The 24,183-nt window shown below is 42.8% G+C and overlaps 1 protein-coding gene across 3 annotated transcripts in view; it reads right to left on the bottom strand.

The window, feature by feature from the left end:
• The window catches only part of ATP2B2 (ATPase plasma membrane Ca2+ transporting 2), a 398,648-nt gene that overhangs the window by 224,533 nt on the left and 149,932 nt on the right, over positions 1-24,183 (bottom strand). The window contains exon 1 of one of the 3 annotated variants that reach the window (XM_058845507.1): positions 15,858-15,934. The exons of 1 other annotated variant lie outside the window; for it this stretch is intronic. The gene's annotated coding sequence lies outside the window, so the exon portion shown is untranslated. Of the gene's footprint in view, positions 1-15,723; positions 15,810-15,857; positions 15,935-24,183 lie in introns of those variants that run through there. One more of the 3 variants, XM_058845511.1, reaches the window with a different exon arrangement.

The raw sequence follows: 24,183 nt of genomic DNA, 5'->3' as shown, positions 1-24,183 counted from the left end.
CGCCAGAAATCCAAAACCGTACAGGAGGAACAGCGAAATATCCCTGTTTAACCTGATCTGGTCACATCAGCATGTGCTGTAAAACCACACACACATGCCAGAGCAGCTCTCTGCCCTTCCCTTCCTCTTCCTTGCAGCCCTGCACTTGGGGGAATCACTGCATTGATCTTCAGCTTCTCACCATCCATCCCGAGCTATTATGTATCTGCTATTTTCAATTATTAGCACATACAGGATTCAGAAGTGTAAGAGGCTTTTCCAATGGAACACCGTGTTATGGCAGTGCAAAACAAACACAAATATCAAAAATAAGACAGAGACATCAGTCCTTTGAAAAGCAGAACATTTTTCTGTGTAATAGTTTACTTTTTAAAGGAAACTGTGACCAGTACATGTGCCATGTCCAAACTACAACTTCCCTATCTCAAACCATTCAATCCTGAGAGTGACTGAACACAAGAAAATACAAAATACCTTTTTTTTTTTTTTTTTTTTTTTTTTGGTGAAGAATGTGTAAAACAGTACAGATAAAAGTTGGGATGTGTTCTGTAGCATCCTAGGACAGCAGTGGCTCATGGCTTGCCTGTGCCTTGGCCAGGGTGGGCAGGAGCACACCTCCCTGAGCAATAATAGGAGTAGCTGTGCTGATGCTCTGTCATCCTGCCTTACTCGCTGCTCAGAATATCAATTCAGCCAGTTAAACCAAAAGTCTGCACTGCACCAAAATGGAAGCTATTTAAAAAAAAAAAAAAAAAAAAAAAAAAAAAAGTGCTGGGATCATTGATCAGGAGTTTTATCTATGCTGATCAATTTTTTCTTAACGAAGTAAAATGTAAATCAGGACTAGGATCAATGCAGAATTTTCTCATGTGAGACTGCCTTTGTCATTAGGAAGCTACAGGCAATTACATGCATGCCAGGACACCAGATGCAGTGACTTTGGGTTATATTAAGCAGAGAGACGTGTCCCCTTTTCAGAACAAGTTTTCAGTACAAACTGCAGCTGTGAGGAGTTTGCAGTGCAGCTCAAACTGAATCCTAGCCCTGAACAAAGCAGTGCTCGAGTTAAATGTCTTGTGCTGAGGTCCCAGACCCATAAATGTTGGTGACCTCTACTGCTCTGTCAGAAAAGCAGGAAGATACTGAGACATCTGCAATTATCTGACATTCTTTTTTTTTTTTTTTTTTTGGTAGAAATTTTAAAGATAATTTGAAAAGCGATAGAAGGCTGATTGACACAGTACCAAAATACATTAAAGAAGACTTTTTTCTTACGCTGTCTTTCCTGAAAGAAGAGAGGAATAGCTTAAAGAAATCCAACATAGCATAAAATCTTGTTCTGTTGCCAGTTTGATGAGTGCTGCTCTCAAAGACTTTCTGTCATACTACAGAAACTTCAGGCCAGAGACAGAATCATAAGGTCTATACCAGAAAAAATCTCTAATACTTGGTTTTAATTAACAGGATAGGCAAGGGAATAAGAGGGGGAGAAAAATAACAACAACAACAAAAAAAATAGTATGTTCAAAAGGGAAAGAAAACCTTAGTTTGAACATTTCATTATACACCAAATCCAACCAGCTCTGCAGATGAATATTCCCAGTGCTCACTCACCGCAGGCCTCTGGAGCACCAGAGCACATGGGGAGATGGACAAGCCAGGAAGATTTTTGGAGGTTTGTTTGGAACCTGCTCACAGGGTTGTGTTGGTTCTACCTCCCCCACACCATCCTGCAGCCAAGGCCAAGCACTGATGCTGATCTCCATCCTAGAGGATGCAGATCCTGGAGCTCCCAAGCCTTGGATTCGTGCACCATGCTGGAGCCTGCCTTGGGTGCGCATCAAGGAGCTCGGAATAAAGAGGCAAACTTGTGTTTGTCCTCATTTAAAGCTCCCAAGTGAAAACTCTTCAGAAATGGCCCAAACCTGAGCTCCAGCACTGCTGAGAAAGGGCCAGGAGTTCTCTGGTTCCAGGCTGACACCTGCTCACTCCCCTCAGAGCTACAAGACCACAATCCCAGGGAATACCTGCTACCCACAGCAGGTACCCTCCAACCAGAGTTAAAAATAACAATTCCACACTCAGAAATGGGCCAGCCAGTGAACAGCACCCCTAGGAACACTCTGAGCTCAGAATTTAAAGGGTTGGGGAGTTTATTATTATTACTTTTTGGACACAACTGGGAAAATATTAACATTTTCCAACCTGGCTTCCAGCACATGCAGCTCAAAATGGCTGCAGCGTTGGCTGGTGCTCTTTTGAGGTATTCCATCATCAAATTTAATAGCAAAGCCCTGCAAACAAGACACCATCTGAAATGAGGGTTTGTCAGCACATCTTCATGCCTATTAAAGCATCCAGCAGCATGTTATTTAGCTCTGACAGAAAAACAATTTAACACCTTAACTTGGGGGCAAGGAGCGGAAATGGAGCAGAAAAATGGAATGGAAAATAGAAAGATGCTCTTTGGGACTAAGTTTAAAAAACATGACAATGCTTACGGGATATAGAAGGAACGAGACTTTAGCTGTTGAGCTTGAACTGCAACTTGACAAAACCCTTTGCCCAGGAAAACTTCAACTGGCAATTTATACTCGGAGGCAAAAAAGCCTACCTAATTTCTTTGGAGAAAATTTTAATTCCATATGTGCTGGTGATAGACATCACAAGCACATTTCAAGGTCTTTATGAGATAATTAATGACAGGAAACACAGGAACATAATTTTAATTCTTCTTTCAGGATCTTGGGGACCAAGACCTCCTTTCCAGTGAGGTTGTCCAATCAGAGGAACAGCACTGGAAAGCAGCAGCAGATTTCTAATATTTTCCTAATCACAACCCAGATAATTAAACTAGAACAGCAGACTGGCAGCCTCTCGTATTTTTAAACCTCATTTGCTACGTTTTTAAAAACAAGAGTTAAATCTGTTTCCAGATTCGGTGTCTCTCCAGTGTGGGAATGCAGAGCAGTAACATTTCTGCAAGGAAACAGCTTGCGCTCCCAAACTGCGCAAACATGTTGTTATCCTGGGAAGCAACACGACCTAATAAAAGGAGGAGTGGAGGAGAGGGACCTCAGAACAGTCACAGTCAAGGACTTGCCCCGCTGTTTCCTGACTGGGAGATGTTAGTAGGTCACTTGATCCCACTGTGCTTCAATTTCCCTAACTATAAAATCAGTGTATTCCCGAGTTTAAATTGCAGCGCTTCGGAGCTGCTTCCTTGGTTAACCCTTCCCTGCCCTTGGGGGAAGCTGTTGGGCTCACCTGGATGTGCTGGGGGAAGTTCTGGAGCTAATCCAGGCACAGGGCTTGGATTGAGAGAGCCCCAGAGCTCCTCTCCAAGCCCAGCCATTCGCTGTGTGATTTAAACTCGGAGGCTCGCGGTTGCCGTGAACTCTTTATTTTATCTGCCACATTTATTTTCCTTTACAAATTGCCACTTGCTCTGACTGATAAATTATTGCAGCTCCAATCAGCTCACTTCCTTGACCAGCATCCCAACCTTCTCAATATCTGAAAGGAAAACTACCAGCCAGCCAGAACTGCAGTTCCCCCTCTCCTTCAATCTCTGCTATCTGAAATCTCCAAATATCCCAGTTTTTCTTTTTTCACCATCTAAAAGCCATTCCCACAAAGAGCAGATGCCTGGGAGGCTGTCCCACCATTGCTGTCTCCTCCTGGCCACAGGTTTAAAGCTCATAAAACAAAACCAGGCTCCCAGGATCACCCAAGCAGGAAGAAAAGTCATTAGGCTCTTCCAACAACAACAGAAAAAAAACCAAAAAACTAAGAAGCATTAATTAGCCTGAGCTTCCCAGTAAAGCTTAAGTAAACCTGGCTCACTGCCACAGCCTCAGCCCAGCAATGACAGAGAAGCATCTTAGCAGCCTCCTCCAAAGGGATCTGCCCTGGCCACAGTGAGGACCTGCAACACCTGACACAGCTAAACCTGAATCCCCTGCTGAAATCAGCTTCTCAACAGCCTAAAAATACAAAACCTGTGTTGTACCAGCATCCAACCCTCTTTTTGGTTTAAAAACATCTCACATGTAGATGAGAGGAAATATTTGTTGACACTCAGAACAAATCTTAGACCAACAGAGTGGTCTGACAAGAGCTTTGAAGAGCAACCTTGTGAGGGTGCCACAACTTCTTGGAACTGTGGATAGGCAGCAAAGGAATCCCTCCATCATTCCATAAATGGGCATTTAAACCCCATAAACTTGTTCTCAGAATAGAATTTGTGCCAACTGCCTTCCAGCATTAATCTGTTTACTTAACATTATGCAGTGGTCCTGGGAGGGAGATCCAAGTCCTTTGTGGTTTCCACCACAGGAATTCCCTCCCCTGCATTCTGGGAGGGAATGTTACTCTCCCCCTGTAGTTCCATACCACTGAGACAGAGATATAGAGATTTCTAATCTCATGAAGATTAGAAATTTAATGCAAAATCATTTAAACTCAAATTATAGGATTGTAAAATTTAAAGGGGTCACATCAGCTCATACCAAACTGCAGATTTCAGACAATCTGACTTTGAAGAATATTTGGAAATCAGGGTGCAACTTTGCACAAGTAGATGGGTTACATGGACTCAGCCCTCTATTACATCAAAATTATTCTCCCAGAAAAAAAAAAACAAAAAACCAGAGTTTGGAATCAGAATTTTGGTTCAGTACCTTCCTCTGATACCACTGATGCCAAATAATAATACAGCGTTCTAAAAGTTGTTTTTCCTTCTTATTTGCTAAACTTCTGTACAGGAGACCAGTTATCTTCCATTTGCAAAGAATATCCTGAGCAGGATGTGTTTGAAGGAGCCATGGAATTGTGTAGGACTGTGGCATGGACATGAACCTCGAGTACCCTCTCTACACAACCAGGTCACACCATGACCTTGGACTGCACCTTAAAAAAGAAACCCACCTTTGTTCCGTTTAAACTGCTCAACTGTTTCAGTCATATTTCAGATTAGACAGTGAGAAATAATAGCAGAAAATTAAATTACAAAAATGGACTGTTATTAATATTATTAAGGAAATGCATGCTCCTTTGAGAACTTAAAGCTTTCATTCTTCACTATATGGACTTTTCCTGCATACCTGCATCCCCTGACCGTAAATCTCATTAGCTGACACAGTGGCTCCCATTGTGGCCTTTTTATCAAATGGCTCTGAATGGAAGCTTGGAACACCCTTATTTATTACTCTAATAAAGGCAAATTATTAAAAATGTAAAGGGAAACAACTGTGGGACAAGGTTCAATCACTCTCAGCAATTTGAATGGGGAACAGAATTTTAACAAACTTTGAAAAAAGGACTTTTGATATCTCAGCAAACAACCCAACCCCGATACACATTTCCTAGTAATTAATCACCTGCAGCGATTGCCTCCTGTGGAGGAGAGGGTTTTCCCCATATAATGAGATAAAAGGCTATGTTTAGCTTAGTGGGCAAAGCAATCTGACCTGTTAAGCTTTGCTAAGCCGTGGCTATCTGTGCCCTGCTGATCACCCTGCCTGCGGAACGTGCGCACACGGGCAGCACCCAGGGCGGCCTGGAGCCCCATCCTGGGAAACCACCCTGGAGCCACCTCCTTGGAGAGTGTCCCCACAACCCAGAGCCACCTCCTTGGAGGGTGTCCCCACAGCCCAGAGCCCCATCCTGGGAATTTCAGGGCCATCCCAGAGCCACCTCCTTGGCAGGGTGTCCCATCCCAGAGCCACCTCCTTGGCAGGGTGTCCCCACAGCCCACAGCCCCATCCTGGGAATCTCAGGGCCATCCCAGAGCCACCTCCTTGGAGAGTGTCCCCACAACCCAGAGCTCCATCCTGGGAATTTCAGGGCCATCCCAGAGCCACCTCCTTGGCAGGGTGTCCCCACAGCCCAGAGCTCCATCCTGGGAATCTCAGGGCCATCCCAGAGACCTTGGCAGGGTGTCCCATCCCAGAGCCACCTCCTTGGAGGGTGTCGCATCCCAGAGCCACCTCCTTGGAGAGTGTCCCCACAGCCCAGAGCTCCATCCTGGGAATCTCAGGGCCAACCCAGAGCCACCTCCTTGGAGAGTGTCCCCACAACCCAGAGCTCCATCCTGGGAATCTCAGGGCCATCCCAGAGCCACCTCCTTGGCAGGGTGTCCCCACAGCCCACAGCCCCATCCTGGGAATCTCAGGGCCATCCCAGAGCCACCTCCTTGGAGAGTGTCCCCACAGCCCAGAGCTCCATCCTGGGAATCTCAGGGCCATCCCAGAGACCTCGGCAGGGTGTCCCATCCCAGAGCCACCTCCTTGGAGAGTGTCCCCACAACCCAGAGCCCCATCCTGGGAATCTCAGGGCCATCCCAGAGCCACCTCCTTGGCAGGGTGTCCCATCCCAGAGCCACCTCCTTGGCAGGGTGTCCCCACAGCCCAGAGCCCCATCCTGGGAACCTCAGGGCCATCCCAGAGCCACCTCCTCAGCAGGTTGTCCCCACAGCCCAGCACCAGGGGCTCTCCTCACTGCAGGAGGGCCACAAAGCTGCACATCCTCTGAGAGGAGGAGGAGGAACTGGAGCTGGCCCGTCACACAAACCACTGAGAACCCCGGATGTTCTTCCCTGTGCCACAAAGCTCCAGCTTAGCAAAAGCTGTCACTTTGTGCTGCTGATGTCACCAGCCGGGCTGGCAGTGCCACCCTGCTCCTGTGGGAACTCAGACTGCTCCCAGAGCCTTGGAAGGGCTCACTGGTGCTGGCTGGAACATTCCAGTACAGCCCAAAAGGTTTCACACCGCTCCTGCCCTTCCCTGCGTGGCAGCATTTGACAGAATGGCTCCACTTCAGCCAAAACAAACAAAAAATGTGTGAACAGCAATAAATCAGTCCTTTCAATCCCACTGGAACATCTGGGAATAACTCTTACAAAAGCCAGTCCAAGGGTTCAAGCAACTATAGAGTCAAACCTGACCTGAAATTATCACAATGGCTTTTAGAGTTTAATTTGCATTTGTGAGTTTAGTTTAGTTTGTGGCTTTTAGATATAAAGATTCTCCTATAAGAACTCAGAATTTGTATTCAGAATTAAATCTAGATTTTAAATAAATGTTCAAATTCTTCAGGAAAGAATGAGTTTTACAATATGAAAGCTTAAAGAAATATTGCTATCGATAATTTACTTAGAGAAGTAACATATAATTTGCACAAAAATACTTATCCACATTATTAAATATTAAACTAAATACAAGACCCAAAGTTATTGTAATAAATATAGCCAGTATAGGAAATAAAAATGCACACTAAATGAAAATTAGGTGGGTGTCAGGCTTGGCTTCCAGACTGAGCCATGTCCTGAAGATCCACGAGCTGCTCCTTAACACCAGATGAAACCCTGTGAAACAATAGTTCTCAAAATTTTGCCAAAATATCAGAACTTTTTGAAGCAACTGAGTTTAGGGCTTGCCAAAACATTATTGTGGAGTAAAAGAGTCTGTCCAGTGCAGAAGAGTGAACACATGAACAAAAATGTTATTGGAGAAAAAACCCCACCAATATCTAGTCTAGAACCATCTCATATCCAAACAAAATTGACACATTTTATAATATTTCCCTTAGCTAAATAACCCTTCAAACTGTCCATTGTTTTAAAACTGTCCTTCACCAACGACACTGATGTGCTGCAGATTCCTCACTAAGAGGAAAGGTTCCATTCCTTCAGGAAGAGTTAAAAACAAAAAAATAAAGGAAAAAGCCCAAACCAAATCAAAACAAACAAACAAACAAAAAAACAACCCTCATTCTGTTTGGTCACAAATGTGTCAAGAAAGGATTTAGGGGCAAAGAATACATGGTAGTACCTCTCGTATCCCACATAAAGGAGCCAGGAAATACAAGAACCAAAAGACCAAGAGGAAAGAACCCAAAGCAGTCACCACTTCATAGAATCACAGAATATCCTGGGAGGGACCCACAAGGAGCCTTGAGCCCAGCTCCTGGCCGTGGTTGGGCCACAGCCAGGTTTAACCTACCAGAGAGCACAGCCTGGGAGGTTTGAATGATATCCTGATTACATTTTGAGTGATTTATTGACTGCATTTTTACCTCCCTTTCTTCAGAGCCAGAATTGTTCTTTTCTGCACCAGCAACAATTTGTTTCAGGCACTGAGAACAGGACACAGCATTGTGCAGGGGAAATAAAAGTCTGATTATTTATTTCACTGCAGGTCATTTGTCAACTCACATCCCAAATCCAGCCAAATTCCCCTCCACAGAGCTACAGGGACCACCGGGAAGAGCTCCAGGGCCAGCAGACAAATTCCAGAGCCCAGAACTCAAGGCCTCATCCAGAACTTCTCCATCTGGATGATCAACATCACCATCCCCCTTTTTCCAGGGCTAGCTCACAGACATGATCTCTTAGCAAGGTTTTTGCTCCAAATAAATCTTTTGGATGTCTTAATGTCCAGTAATAAACCGACAGATTATAGTGATAAAAATCCCAACAGCCTCCTCCTGTCTGAGGCTGGCAGAAACCACCCCTCCTCCTTGCCCTCACCTGATCAACCACAGGCATCCTGATCTCCATAAACAGACATGATAGGTGAAAAAAATTTAAAAAAAAAGAAAAAACAAAACCAAAGAAAGTAATTTACTAGTAAATAAATACTAAAGCCTCACTGGGAGGTTGAGAAAATAAATCTGTGAAGATTGCTTTAATCACTCCAAAAAAGGGAAGATAAGAGGGAGAGATTGAAGTGCTTGTAAACCAGTAAAAGCCGGGAGAGCATCAGGTTGTTTTTTTTTCGCCTCTTTAAAGTGTTATAAGGTGGTTATGCATGGGCTGATAATTCAATATCATTTAGAATTCATCTGCTATTTCAGCTCAGTAATTTTGAAAGTGTCCAGCACCATCAGATAAGTAGAATTTCTACTTTAATCCACATTTCTTCTTGGAATCCCCATATTTGGAAGGATTCCTTAATTTCTTTATACAAATAGCCTTTTCTTCTTTAACACAGCACTGTCCTACAAAGATCCACCTCGTACCTCTGTTACACATCCTGGATTTTTGCTTTCTAAGTCAGACACTCCAGTCTCTAAAAACATACAGCTTTTATTTTCAAAGGAAAAGAAGATAATCAGTAATGCATATACTTGTGTACATATATAATATATACAGGGAAATTCCTAACCTTGAAGGGAATTGTGTAGTAAGACCCATATTTCTTGAGCACTGATGTCAGCTCTCAAAGATGTTCCTTGACCTTGAGGATAAAAATAAATTGTGCAGCCCTGCATTGTGTCCTCGGCTTAGTTCACTAAAGACATCTAAATGTTCTGTGCTTACATACCATAAAACAGTTAAACACAGATATTCCATATTAATTATATTTAATACTCCTAACTTCGATTTGTGGAGAGGAAAATTGGGTTTCCCGGGAGCTGCTGCAGCTTCCAAACATCCTCTAATTCACAGGCACCAGAGATGCTCACAGTGTTATATTTAGATAAAGTAGTGATGAGAACCCTCAGCACATTATTCGCAAAATTAAATCCCACTGAGGTTTTTTTTTCTCTTGCCATTTCATTAATTCCAGCTCAGGAGCAACAATGGAAGATCATAATACATGTAAGAGATAAAATAATAAAATATATAATGAAAGATCGTACGGAATCCTATGTTTTCTACTTTTAAAATAATGGAATTTTTGGTAACTCCTGTGCCTGGGAGAGAAGACTCACAGAGCAGCACCCCCAGACTGCTGAAATGATGTCTGCTAGCGTTAATTCTCTAAAGAAACCTCTGAATGCCAAGCTCACCTACCCTTTAGAAAGGCAACAGCTTCTCAGGGAAACATTTCAGAGAAGCTGCCAGGCTTCCATTCCTTGTTTTCCAGAAATCCTGGGGTCCCCCTTAGGGAATGATGCCCTTGGTGCCCCCAGCCCTGGCACAGCCCAGGAGGCACCCGAAGGGTCCCTGCCTTGGGCACCCCCAGAGCCGTGCCCGGGATGTTCCTCCCCAGGAGCCTGACCCCTCCAGAGCCAGGTACAGCACCTTCAGTTCCCAGAGGCAATTTCCCTCTCTGGGAAGGAAACTGAGTGTGCATTCCCTGGCCTGGCTGGGAAACAATTCACAGTGCTGGACACAGCCGCAGATCAGTTAATTTATAGAGGTACAGAGCCCTGCAGGTGTCCAAAGAAATTGGTCCCAAGAGAAAAAGGTGTCCCTTGGTCGTCACAAAGACCCTTTTATAGCTAAACAAGTGTTCTGTTCACAGACAAAACCCCAAAACACCGATCCCACAGCACACCTGTAGCCACCCCTCACTAATGTCACCTGAAGTCGTGCCACTGACACCAGCAGAGCCCTCCCCAGAGTCCAGGAGAGCTTCATGCCAACAAAAAAACCTGATCATTTGTTAGCAGGGGAACTAAAAAGAACCATTTCCTTTATCTATCCTCTAAAATAGCTGGGAAAGAATCTTTGGGATGCCTCTTCTTCCTCCCTACAGGACTAGCAAAAAAAATCTGACAAAACAGTACTTTATTTTACATCATTTGCTTTCTCTCAGCCCAAACAAAGTTAAATATAAATATAAATATAAATATAAATATAAATATAAATATAAATATAAATATAAATATAAATATAAATATAAATATAAATATGCAGAAATTAAGTTGATCACATCATTAAGAACAGAAATTAATTTTTCTTAGAGGATATAATTTTGATGGGTGTAAAAGGAGGTAGTTCTAAGCCAGCTGAGGAAAGAAACTCAATGAATGCCCTGGAAGGAAGGATGGCCAAGATTTATGAAGGACCATCTAAAATCCTTCAATATGGTATTTAAGGAACCCTCTGGAAAAGGATGAATTACATGAATCAGAGATATAACAGCATTAAAGAGTCTACACCAGGATATTTAATTTATACAAGTTTTGGATCCTGTGTTTCCTGGAAGGCAAAAATAATAAATGCTGAAATCGCTGTCTGTAAAGAACAAGATTACGTCACTTGTAAGAAAATTGGCTTCTTTTCTTCTGGTTTATGAGCAAACCTAAACACATGGTTTATTTGGGCACCATGAATAGGGAAAGTGATTGCACTGGTGTTCCAGCAGTGAAAGACTCTGGGTGTGTTTGCAGAATCAGCACGAGAGCAGCAAGGATTTCAATCTCTAGGAAGGGAATGTTTAACCAGCACAAAGGCAATGAACATTATTCTGGCACATTTTTCTATCCCTCACAGAACCAATCCAAGTAATTATTTTAAAACACCATTAGTGACTCGTGCATCCAGCAAAAGGAACTAAAAAATTTGCTGCTGGACATGGCAAAACCAGCATTCAGTTAAGTTTGAGTAATGAAGTTTTACAAAAACATAGTGATAACCTTAAAAAGCTCTGGAATTTTATTTTTTTAAGGGTTGAAACCTCAAGATTTGAAAGCAAACTTAGACATTTAACTTCCAAACCAGCAGCCCATCTTTTATAAATATGGCACCTAATGAAATCAAGCATCAACTTCAGTTTACACTGAGCAAATGTTGTGGTATTGAGCAGTTCTCTGGGGATAATGTAACAGTGAGATTCAGATCCTTTATCCCTTCCTCTGTCACCCCGTACTGTGGCTGTAAATATCCGATCCCACGTTTACAGGCTCGAACATGATCCCTGCGGAGATCTCGCTCAGATCTCCTACACACGCCTTACATAAAGCCTTGCCTCTCCAGCACCACACAATCAGCTCAAGCTCCACCAGGCTCCAGAGATGTATATTTAGCTGGAAAAGAATGAGAGTTAGCATAGCTTATGTTTGGTTATATCATCCTGGAAAATCCTGGAGCGAAGAGCTGAGCAATTAGTCTGTGCTGAGCTGCACGCTGCCCCAGTTCTGTGATCGGTTCTCAAGCCAGACATTTAAAAACCAAATCTGAGACCTCTGCAGGCTTCTCCTCACCTCTGGTGGCACTGCCTGGCACCAAGGTCTGGGCCAGCACCTTCAATTCCCTGCCCAGCTCCACTCCTCCTACTTTAAGATACTTTGTGGGAATGCCACCTGGAGTAAAGTGCTTCCTCTCCCTGCAGCTGAACAATTAACTGAGGTTCTTCTGAGCGCTAAACTTGCATAACAACTGGGAATTCTTCCTGGGGGAGGGGTTCACTCTGCCCAGCAGTTGGGGTGGGGGGACAGGGGCTGCTTGCTCTGCCAGTGTCCCCACGTGGGTACCACGGACCCTTTGTGGTTGCAGCAAACTCAGCCAAAGCCACAAACAAGCCCGTGATGACAGAAGAGATTTCAAATAGAGGGTGACCATGCTGCAACAGGATTAGCTCAGGGCTAGGAAGATCCAGGCTTAATTTCAACATCCATCTCAAATTCTCCCTGTAACCTTGACCAAGTGATTTAATTTCACCGTGTCCGCTTCCTAAATATATCCACGATAGATCATCTCCCAAATGTACAGCGAGGACAAACAGAAGATTGCTAAATACTCAGATAAACTCGCAGTATTGAGGGCCTTCCATAGGCAGATATAATTTACTGGGTAAATACAAAATAAATATTAAGTAGCCAAATCGCTGGGGAATTTATTGCACTCTATTATATTGCAACAAAAATTCAGAGGAGTAAATTCAATATTCCATGTTTTACTGAACAGAGCTGAGGGGGACTAAAGGCTTTTTCCTGTGAGTTCTTAAAAGTATTGAATACTTCCTCTTATTTTCATGGATTAGAAAATCTTTAAAACTGTTCAGAGAATCTTTCTCCTAGTTTTTAACCTACATACATTCTGGTTAAATTGACATTGACTTATCAAGCATAAAAGTCAACACAAGACTGAGGTCTGAAGGAATCCCAGCCCCAGCTCTTCTGGCTGATCTCAGGAAGCAGCTCCTCTTTTTCTGGCTTACCTTCCACATCCCATATCCTTTGCTCTTTGCGTTAAAATCATCTCTATTGATTTAATTGCATTTCCAGATCTCTTCAGGTATAAAACCAAATTCCTGCTTCCTCAGCTTTCAACTGGGATATCTTATAAAAACCCCAACCAAACAACCAAAACCCAGCACTCTTCAGAACACAGGACACCATTTTGTGTAACATGGATGTAAAGCCTCTGTATGCACTGAACAAGACCTGGAGCAGCTCCTCCAAGCCCCACATCCAGATTGATTTAGGTTGGAAAAGACCTTTAGGAGCAGTGCTTCCTGAATGCCATAAAACCCTCCAGTATTAGGGTTTTTCTGCTAATAGTGCCTGTTTCTGGCTTCTGTGAGCTCCTAGGAACAAGCACTCTCCAAAGAGTTTATCCGTCTGCCCAATGTTGGAATCTGAAAAACAGCAGCAATGCTGCCAGCCCTTCTTTCTGCAGGAAAGAACTTCCAAACTTCCTTTGCTTTTCCATGAGCACTGGCAGAGGTTCCTCTCCCTCCACACCTCCAGAAGCGTTCCCTGTTTGCTCCACAAACCCCAAATCCCAGAGCAACGCCCGCATCTCTGCCCCAGGGCTCGCTGGCCTGTCTGGAGGAGCTGCCCAGGACCAAGAGCCTCCCTAGCAGCAAGGTCCAGCAGGATAAAGGGGGAAAACAGGGATCCTGCTGCAGGACAGCACCAAAGCAGGCCAAGCCACCAGGCAGAGGCACCAACTTGCATCAGCAGTGCCACAGCTGGAAAACCTCTGCTCCAAAACCATGAAATCCTCCAGAAAAAGGGAGTGGGACAAATCTATCAAACATTCTGACGTGGTAACTCCATGGAAAAGGCTGAAATGCCATTGCCCAGACTGCTGGTGTCACTGTGTTTCTCCACAGAATTTGAACTCGCAGTCTAAGGAACACAGTCTTTTATTTATTAGGATGAATTATCCAGACATAACATCTCACAATCTTGGCTGCAGGAGCCTGCTTAAAGCAGGACTAGACAGAAGCAGAGAATCTTAATCCCAGTCCTTTGCTTCAAAGGAATGCTAAAGTGCTCAAGGAACAACTGGAAGTGGCACTCAGAGCCATGGTCTGGCTCTCAAGGTGGTGTTCAAAGTTTGGACTCGGTGATCTTGGAGGTCTTTTCAAACCTTAACAATCCTGTGATTCTAAACAGGAAGCAAAAACAGCATAAAAGCTTTCAGAACTATTTCAGTGCACACTTCAGCAGGAAGATCCAGACTGAGTGCTTAGCTAGAATGGCTGGAAATAAAAAAAAAAAAAAATTAAGAGATGGGGAAGAAAATGCTCCTCCTCCTGCTCCCTGCACTTTCCCAGTGTCCTATTTCCCAAAAGCTCATTCTGTTTTCTCTCTTTCACCTCTGTAAATACAGTTGAAATCAAAGAACTCTGCTATTCTTCCTGTTGGACAAAAGCAGGCATTACTGTTACAGGTGTGGTTTGCTTGGAATGTTTTTATTCACTTTTTTCCACTGTGATCCATTCTTTCTCATTCTGGGTATCCTCATGGCACACACAGGTAGTGTCCAAGGGACTATCAACTGTGGAATAAGTAAATGGAATTTTTCCTCCTTTTTTTTGCCAGTCTTGCCTGGTGAAGGACACCAAATTCCTGCCTTTGTAAGAGAGGTGTGAGTGGTTCTTGCCAGGTGACTGGCAAAAAGTTGATAAGAGCCCACCCAAACCTTTTCACAGGTTTAGGTGTATCACAGAAACCACGAAGAAAAACAGAAAAAAAGAAAAAAAAAAAATCATTCAATGGTTCAAGGTCCCCTTTGATTAGGATTTGGGTTTATTGTTACTTTGATTGAAGTTTTATTTCCCTTCCCTATCCCAGAGGGAGAAAATACCTGGGTTTCCTTGCCTGCCTCTCTCACAGCACCTGTTTCCCTAAGGAAGTCCCCAGGGTGAGGCTTTGGAAGGTTCGAAGCCCCTCTGTGCTCAGCCCTTCCCAAAGCTCCTGACGTCAGGTGAAATTAGGGCAGCACAAAAGCGCTGCTGAGGAGGAATCACATCCTGTATCTCATTTCTCTCCTTGAAGCAGCAACCAAATCAGGGCATTATTTTCCATCTCCCATCCTGGATGGCTGCGGTAATTTGGATTTTCTTCTCCTTAGCTGAGCAAGCGTGAGGGAGGAGGAGGAGGAGGAGGAGGAAAAGGTACTAATCTCTTTAGAAAGCAGCACTTGACTCCCAGTGTGTAGGTGATAATGAGCACTTCTAGGGAGCTGACATAATACTGAGCATTTTTACAGGAGGAAACTTTGCTGTGAGAGGAGCCAAGGTCCACTGAAGAGATTAATTCATGATTTCTCTTCTCACACCGTAAAAAAAAAAAAGTCCAAATACAATTAACTAAAGTGATTCTACAGTTGTTCAAACATCCACAATGAGAAATGACAGTGGTACCTCAGCCCACTCAGGTGCCTGGAAAAGAAGCTACAGTTCACCTTAATTAATTCTCCAGAAAGAATGAAAATGTCACCTTTTTGATTAAAACCAGAAGGAAATGCACATTTTTCCATGCAGAAAGATAAACAAAACAAACAAAAAAAAACCACCAAAAAGACCAAAAAAAAAAAAAAAAACTAAAACAAAAGAAACCCAACTCAATTAAGTGTGGCAAGTAGCAAATAAACAGGAAGCAAATTTAAAATTAATCAGAAGATGAACATTCCCCAGCTCCCCACACATCTCTCTCCGATGTAATTAAGCTAAAACTCCCTCCTTACAGAGGGAAAGAAAGATGCAATAGCTTTATTTACATATAAACAATTATTCAGCTGTAAACAGAACTCACACACAGGAGTTAATGGAGAAATCATCAACACAGCTATCGACTACATTTAGATCTCCTCTTCAGGTGCCAGGTAGCAATTTCAGACTCCTTCACCTCGGGAATTCTTAAATATTCCCCTCTTTATCTGGACTCACCTGCGCCACTCCTATTTTGAATACTCTAAAGACTGTCTCAGGGTGGAGTTTGGGGATTTTTGCCTCTACCAAAGCATATTTGCACAAAGAGCGTCTGAGCCACAGGACAGAACTAAAAATTAACCAGGCACATGTAACTTTATAGAGCCTGCCATAAAGTGCCACCAACGGCACGGAGATACTGCCTGAACCATGGCCTCTTTGGAAATCCACAAATGTTTGCTGGAGAGTTGGACACGTCTCGCCACAGAAAATCTCAGTTTACCACTAAAAATCCCCATGCAAGACTTGTTTTGAGGCAAAATTTCCACCTACTCCTGCACATTTTCCTGCCCCAAGACTGCTTTTGCCCCAGACACTGGCCTCCATTCCCTACTCCCAACCTGAACATCTAAGTTTTCATTGTACAATTGTGTTATTTGGCACATGAAGAATGAGGTTAAGTGGTAAATTATTGCCTTATCTTTGAGAGATGAATTAGGCCTAGACACAAAGGTGCCGAAGGTAATTATCACATTAGATGAGGCCCGGCCAGAATCACAAAGTTAACTCTGCACAACTCTGCCGTGTGGAGCTGCGAGTTTGCTCCTTCTCTGGAGTCTCTGTACACACAGATTTCTCACTCAGAGATGACAAATAAACCTCTATATAATAATCCAAATTAATGTCACTGTGAGAGCCACACTGCTCCCTTATCCAAGAACAATCTCACAATAGAAAAACTGTTAATTTTTGGTTTATTTCATCTTTCTGCTTGGATACAGCTTCTACAGGTTCTTTTCCACACTCTGGACAATACAAACCATGCAATGTTTCAGTTTGGAGGTTAAGCTTCTCTTGGAAGCAGAATGGAGCACAGCTAAGCAGATCCAGGAGCTGCCTCCTGCCAGAGACCTGTGCCACATCCTCCTCCTCTGAGCGCCTCTCCCTGCTCCCCGTGTGGGACTGGAGCTTGTTTTCACCTCAGAGACATTCACTTTGGAGACCTGGATTTACAGAAATTTCATTTCTGTCTTCCTGAGGCTCAGCATTTGCTTTGTTTCTGCTTTTTTTCCCTTCCCAAGCTATCTCTCTGCAGGGTTAACTGCAGCAAAGTGATGCTCAAGGAGAAGGGAATGGGATTCTTTTTCTGCCTTTGTCAACAAATATTCCTTCATGGATCTTAATTTCAACTACTACTCCATTGGGCCATTATCACTGCCCAAGCAAAGCATGCTGGTTTTTCATCAGCTCCAGGAATAAAAAAATCCCAACTGGAAGCCAACTGGTGCAACAGCTCAAATGCAAATTTAAGTTCACAGAGACACACGGGTTTGGATTTTGCTTTCTGCACTAGTGACTCCTCTTAGAAAAAAAGGAAGCAAAAAAAAAAAAGGTGAGAGAAATTATGAAGAGCTGAAGCCTTCCTTTTAATGCAAATGTAGCTGAAAGTGCATTAACCACATAACATTCATTGGGTATTAATCCCAATGCTAAAATTGCCTGTGATCTTATGGAATGTCTGCTGTCCCTGGGAAGGGACATCAAGGGGAATGTAGCAGAACTGTTATATTAAGGAGTTTCAACAGAATCAGCTCCATCCTAGCTATTAAAGAATGAAACTCTTCTCTAAGTGCTTTCCCTTCAGCTCCAGAGCTTTAGGTGTTGGGTAGGCTGTTCCCACCATGGGCTCCTCAAAGCTTCAGCAGGACTTGGATCAGCTCAAAGGCAGGAGCCAGAGCAGGGCAGGACTGGCCCATGGAGGTGAAACCAAAAATGCCAATCCCCAGTTTTCCACCAGCTGAAGCTGTGATGCAGCCACGTCTCAACCCCACCAAACCTCACAAAGTTCAGTAATTCCCTTCCACAAGAAGGTGATTGTGCCATGGATGATGATTCCTCACTGACCACAAAGTGTCTCTGATTTCAAGCTGTTAAACCCAATTGAAGTGTCCCAGTGGAGAACATCTATCTGTGGTGTGCATATTCACTGTGCAAAATCCAACATAAATCACTTCTGCTCAGGAAACTCTGAGCTGTGCACAAAAAGAGAATTTTCTGTGTCCCTCAGAAGTTGCAGCCTCTTTTTGCAGCTATTTCTCACAGCTTTTCACTAATATTCCCCACAATAGCAAATAGAATATTCATGGGCATGGTCACAACTGCAAAGTTAATCTTTAATGAAGTTATGTGCTCCCAGTTATTAATATATTCCACTCAGCATCTTCTGGACCATGCATTCATAACAACCATATGGATCAGTTAAAAACAAACAAACCAGCCCCAACCAAAACAGGTTGGCTGCAAACTCCAGACTGGTTTTCATCAGGGTTGTGAAAATGGTTACAAATTTCCCTAAATTTCATTCTAAAAATCCCATTTTAAAACCTCCACATTAACCACTGTGAGGTTTGTGGCACATTTTGGGTGGGTCTTGCTGTAAGAATTGTGTGAGTGCTGCTTCATTGTGCCACTGAACAGATTGGAGGCAAAGGATTTGCAGGAGGGACTTAAGAGCAGGAAAAAAAAAAGGATGAGTTTCCAAAGCCTCTCCTGAGTTTCAGTTTGGGTTGGTCAAAGTGAAACTGCTGTAATGTATTAAAGAATATTATATTTTGTGTACACATATTGTAAAAGAGCAGACTGAGTAGCAGCCTGCACAAATTGCCAGACACTGGAATTAATCTGTCATCTTGCAAGGTCACTATCACCAGGGAGCAGCTCTGGCAACATGATGGGTGATGGAAAGGCAGAGTGAGTAACTAAATCAATGACTCAATATTGCTCTCTAGGAAATGATATTTTGGGTTGGATGATACTCTGCTGTGAGATATCTCTTCAGCAGGGAACAAGGTCAGGAATAATATTGCACTAACCAGGAGCAAATAAACATGGAGATCTGGCATTGTAGAAGGAAAAAATTCACTAAAATCCTTTTCCTACATCACTCACTAATTATTAGTCATAATTAAAGTTTATAAATATTTCTTCATACCACATCCCTCTGAGTCCAAATCTTTTCCAGTATGCATCTTCCATTCTAAAAATATTTTCTGTTTTATCACTCAGCCGTCAGCTGAATCCTTCCCTTAATCCCTTCCAGGTATAAAATTAAAATCAAAAGGAAAAATGCAATTTCTACAAAGCCCCAAGAGCCCTTCTGAAATGTGCTGTGCTGACATGTGGATTGCCAAACCACATTAGGACATTTTTGACCTTTTGCACTTTCAGATCAGTTGCAGTAAAGATATTGGGTGTTTTGCAATAGGAGCTCTCCCCAGGAGAGTTTGCAGAAAGAATTGCTTCTAGGAAAATTTCCTTCTGTTTCAGAATATGAGTGAAAGGACTACTTTAGAAAAAGGTAAAAATCAAAAAGATGGAATTTTAGCAACCTATTAGGAGCTTTTAAATCCTGAATGGCAGAATTACTCCAGATATATAAGTGATATTATGGTGAATAATGTCTTGTCTATCAAAATTCACACAACCAGACAACTCCAGCACCAAACAATTCCCAGTCTAATGTATACCACCACAACCTTTTAAGTTCATTTACCAAACAATTGGAATTCGAAAATTAACAGAATAATCCCAGGGAATGTACTTAAGATATGGAAAGAATCATTAAGGTCTCATGGCGGAGTAATTTTTCTTCATTTTGAGTTGCTTTGGTTGTCTGTCCTCAATTTGAAGGGGAATTAACAGGTGTGATGTTTAATGAAGTTCTATAAATACTGTGGATTGCCTTAGAACTCCATGGGACTGGCATTGTGAAATTACTGGCAAGAATTCCTTGGATTTATTAAAGCTTAATTAGGAGAACACTTTTCTTTTACATCAATCCAGGACTTCTGTGGTAATGTCTCATGTACTGGTGGTAAAGCTGAGCACAAAGTTGCTCCTCAATGACCAGTCCCTGCTTTCCACACAGAAATCCCTGTGCACCCAAATTCTGAAGAGCTCAAATTTCCTTTTATCCAGGTAGAAATCACCACTCAGAGGGCAGGAGCACACCAAGAACGTGTCAGGCATTCTCACAGTGTGGACAAGACAAACTTATTCCACTCCCTCTTTGTTCACCTTTCAATATTTTGTCAGAATACAGATTTCCCACACCAAACATGCCCCAAATGGAAGGAGAGCTGTGAATAAAACTGGAACATAAGAAGTACAAAAGGAAATACTTCTGACAGGATTTCTGCACAGACTTGGAATCCCATCTGCTCACAAAACACGTGAATATTCATCACTGACTGGTCAAACTGGGCAAGTGTAACACCACAGGACTTTTGTCTGGGTTAAGTTACAGCTCCAGCCTATAAACAAATTAAAAACCCCACATTTCCAGCCTATAAACAACAACAACAACAACAATAAACAAACAAAAAAAACCACCAAAAAAACCCCACAAAACCAATAAAAAATCACTGCAGAGAGATGAAATAAAACCCTTAAACTATATTATTCACAGCTTGGATGAAAAATATGATTAAGACTGTATTTCTATACATGATTTCTTCCTGCATTGAGAAATATGGATTATTTCTCATTAATCAACAAGGAACCAAGCCCAGTGTAACAGAAGTTTCATTAAATTCACTGCTCGTTCAAAGCTGCAATAAAACTTTTTCCAATTGTCCGCTGCATTTTGATTGTATATGAGCAAAAGTGCATTTTGTTTCTGTACTCATAGAAATATTGTCACAGTTTGCTCATAACACTGAATTTTACACACCACAGAACAGACTGGCAGCAGATTCAAGCCAGTAGCCACAGCCATGAAAATGACACTGTTACCCAGTGCAAAAGTTTTTGGTGGTTTTTTCTTTTTTAAATCCCATTTTATAAAACATCTGACTCCTCTCTTTGGAAAGTGACCTTCTCTGGTTATCTTTTACAGCTCTAATCACAGACATGTGCTCTCCCTTCCTTCTCCTTCCTTCCCAACCAGTGACAAACAACCCCAAACCCCTTCTGGGAGCCAATCCTTCTGCCTCAATGTGTGAGAACATCAGCAGAGCTTCTCTCCTGCCTTGCTGCAGTTTTAGTTTCATTTGAGCTGGTTTGGCTGATTTTCTCTTCAGGCTCTGCAAACATCTGTTCCTTCAAGCCAAGTGTGACTTTGGATACTGCCCACAGGATTTCCTCCATTTCCCACCTCGTTCCTCATTCCTGGGATCCTGCCTTGGTTTCTCCCTGCTGTGTTTTTAAAGCATGTTCTTCCCAAAGAGATCCCAGTGACAGTCTCCTGCTCAAGTGTTATGGATTTTCATTGAAATTGCTAGGTGGAGGAGGGATATAAACTCCCATTTTCCCATCCATTTCATGTGAAGCTGCATCCAAGATGATGTGAGTACCCCCAAAATAGCTGCTCAAAATGAATCATTCAAACCAGTTTCAGGCTCCTAACAGACAAGGACTGAGCCACCATCACAAGAACTTAAAATGTTGTATAATGAGAGAGTGTTTTGTGAGCACAACAAGCATTTTGTAAGCAAAGTGAAAAATAAAAATCTAAATTATGTGCTTTTGAAATTCGTAGTATTAGAAAATTATCTGCTTTACTCCAATTTGACCACAGAAAGAACAAAAGTCTCATCACATACAAAATGTATGGAAAAATGAATAACACCATCACAAGGGTCAAGGTCTCTCCAGCAAAATCAAAGGATTCAAATGAGCCTCCAGATGGGAAACAACTGAAGCTTTTCACAGGTTTAAATCTTGCTGTACCTTGGGGCTGCTGCTGAACTCCAGCAGTGCACGTATGAACAGGCACACCAACCCTCTGTGTATTCATACACACACAGCTGGAAAAAAAAAAAAATCCAGTGCTTTAAAGCCCTTTTTATATTCTCAATATTCAAAGTGTAATCATGATTTGGATGGGTTTCTGTTTCTGCCATTTTTCTTTCAGGAACAGATTGAAATAAAATTATTTTTTCAGGTTCTCCTTTTTTAAATTTTACTCTTTACCCATCCATATCTTACCAAAATTAATTTGAACTCCATGTAGACAAGATAGAAAACTCTCTGATCCTTAATAACCTTGTGTTGGAGCTCTTGCAGCCTCCTCCTTCAGCCTTTGCAATCCAAATTTTCTATCCTTTAGTCTGAAACACTGAAACACTTGGGCTGGGTCTGTAATTTGATTGCCTCGGGTTGGTTTTTTCCCTCTTCTTTTCCCTTCTTTCTTTCCATCAGAGGACCCTGCCATGGGCTGTTGAGCTGGAGCACTCACTCTTTGTTCTGACAAGACCCCACTGGCTGCCCATTCACCAGATTTCCCAAAAATGATGGCCTGGTCTGATCTGTTCACACAAAGCAGCAAAATCCTGCAAAAGCCACCAGCCAACCTCTCCCACGAGTCCCTGAATCATCTCTACAAAGGACCCACTCCTGGTGGTTCCAAGCTCTGCTTCAGATGCCACTTCTGATCAAACAACTCTGAAACTGGATATGGAAAAAGAAGTTTCCTTGTTAAATTCTCACTGTAAAGGAAGAACCTGATGCTAGTTCTCCTCAGAAACTGTACATTGCTAATTTTCAAGGATGCTACTTGATGGGATTTAGGAAAAATTAAAAGAAGCTTATGAGAAAATGAAGATTCAGCTGCTCCCCAGGTCTCACATTCTCCATGGCCATGTCATTCCCACACTGAGGGGAGAAATGCCTGCACACCAAAAAAAAAGAAAAGAGTTTGGGATGGACACTTATTTCATTTCCATTTCGGTGCTCTTTCTCCAGCACCACTGACAGAGACATTCACAGGGGACAAACACCTGCTCCAGCAGGACTGGGCACTCTGGGAACCTGTGGGATGATGGGGAAAGGAGGGGTTCCTCAGCAGTGAGGTTTGGGGGAAAAAACCCAAATCCAACCAATAACAACAACAGAAACCAACACAAAACAAAAACCCAAAGGAAACAACCAAACAATCCAAAAGGCCATCAGCCAGAGCAGCCCAGGTGGTGACAGAAGTACCTGGGAAAAGTGGTCACAGGGCCACCCACTGGGGTCATCCTCACAGCTTTTCCAGCAGTGCCAGGGATCATTTCATGACCAGGCTTTTAGGGCTCTCCTGTCTAACACAAATTTCTAAAGACAAACACAGACTCATCTCCCTCCAAGCTGGAATTTATATCCAGGGGCTTGGTAAGGTTAGAAAGTGCAAGGATATAAATACCATAAAGATTATAAGAAATGATTCTTCCCTTTTTCCCCTCAGCATTCCCCCTGGGCAGTGCTTTCCCAGCAGGATCAGCTGGATCATTGCATCCCAGACAGCGGCAGCGGCTTCACCTACGGCGCCACTTCAGCTCCGCTGCAGAGCTCGCAGCAGCTGCTCCAGCAGAGCTCAGCACAAAGAAACAAAACCCTTCCTTCCCTCTCCTCCTACAGTGTTTAAGCCACACATCTGCATTTGCCAAGCCCTCTTTTTGATGCTGGAAATTTACATTTGCCTTCATATACACACACGCTGCTTTTATCACACTCTGATAAACTCAGTTTTTATCCTCATCACAGATGATGCTGGTGGGGGAGATGAAACTACCTGCTACAGAGGAGAAGCTGGGCAGCTGTTCCTGCAAGAAAAAGTGTGGGTTTTTTCAACTGAGCCCATAAAAACCCATTTAATGGACAAAAGCAAGATCCATGCTTGCATTTATAAAGCCAGGAGTTCGTGTAATTTATGCTCTCTTCTTTTGGGGTCTGGGAAGAAGGATTCACAGCACATCGTTCCCAGAAGATTTTATAGTCAGTGGCAAATCTGTTAAATGTTATCATTTATAAAGAGATATTTAGAATTATAACTAATTTTAAAACAGAAGTGTAAAGTTGCTGCAGATAAGATTAAGAAAATGCTCACCAAATTCTGACTACAAAGTTATGATCTCTGTTGTGTTCCAGCCCAGTTCAGGTAAGACACTGATCCCAGCCTTGGCATTTCCAGTGCTCTTTCGCTTTAAGGAAAGGGGGGAGAAACGACCACAAATCCCAAATAAACCCTACAAAACCCAGCCTTCTGCCACAGCTCTCACACTGGATTTAGCACCAGTTCAGGTCAGTGCTGGTACCAGAACTGGCACTAAATGATCTGGGCCAACAGAAGCTGGAAGCAGCACTTTTCATATCTATCAGATAATCAAGTTTTGCAGGACAAGTGATGATGATGTGTACAAATTCCATAGCAGCTAATCAAAGACAAAACTTGAGGAAGCAGCAAAAAGCTCATAATGAAGAAATATATTCCACCACAGGTGGCAGGAAATTGTAGCTACTGATAACAAGTGTTATGGGGCTCTGGCAAAGAAAGAAAATCAGCATTAGCATGAAGGCAAAGTAG

The sequence above is a fragment of the Poecile atricapillus genome, chromosome 9, assembly GCF_030490865.1.
Source record: "Poecile atricapillus isolate bPoeAtr1 chromosome 9, bPoeAtr1.hap1, whole genome shotgun sequence".
Lineage (NCBI taxonomy): Eukaryota > Metazoa > Chordata > Aves > Passeriformes > Paridae > Poecile > Poecile atricapillus.
The sequence above is the reverse complement of the archived record's forward strand: the minus strand, read 5'-3'. Positions and strand labels throughout refer to the sequence as shown.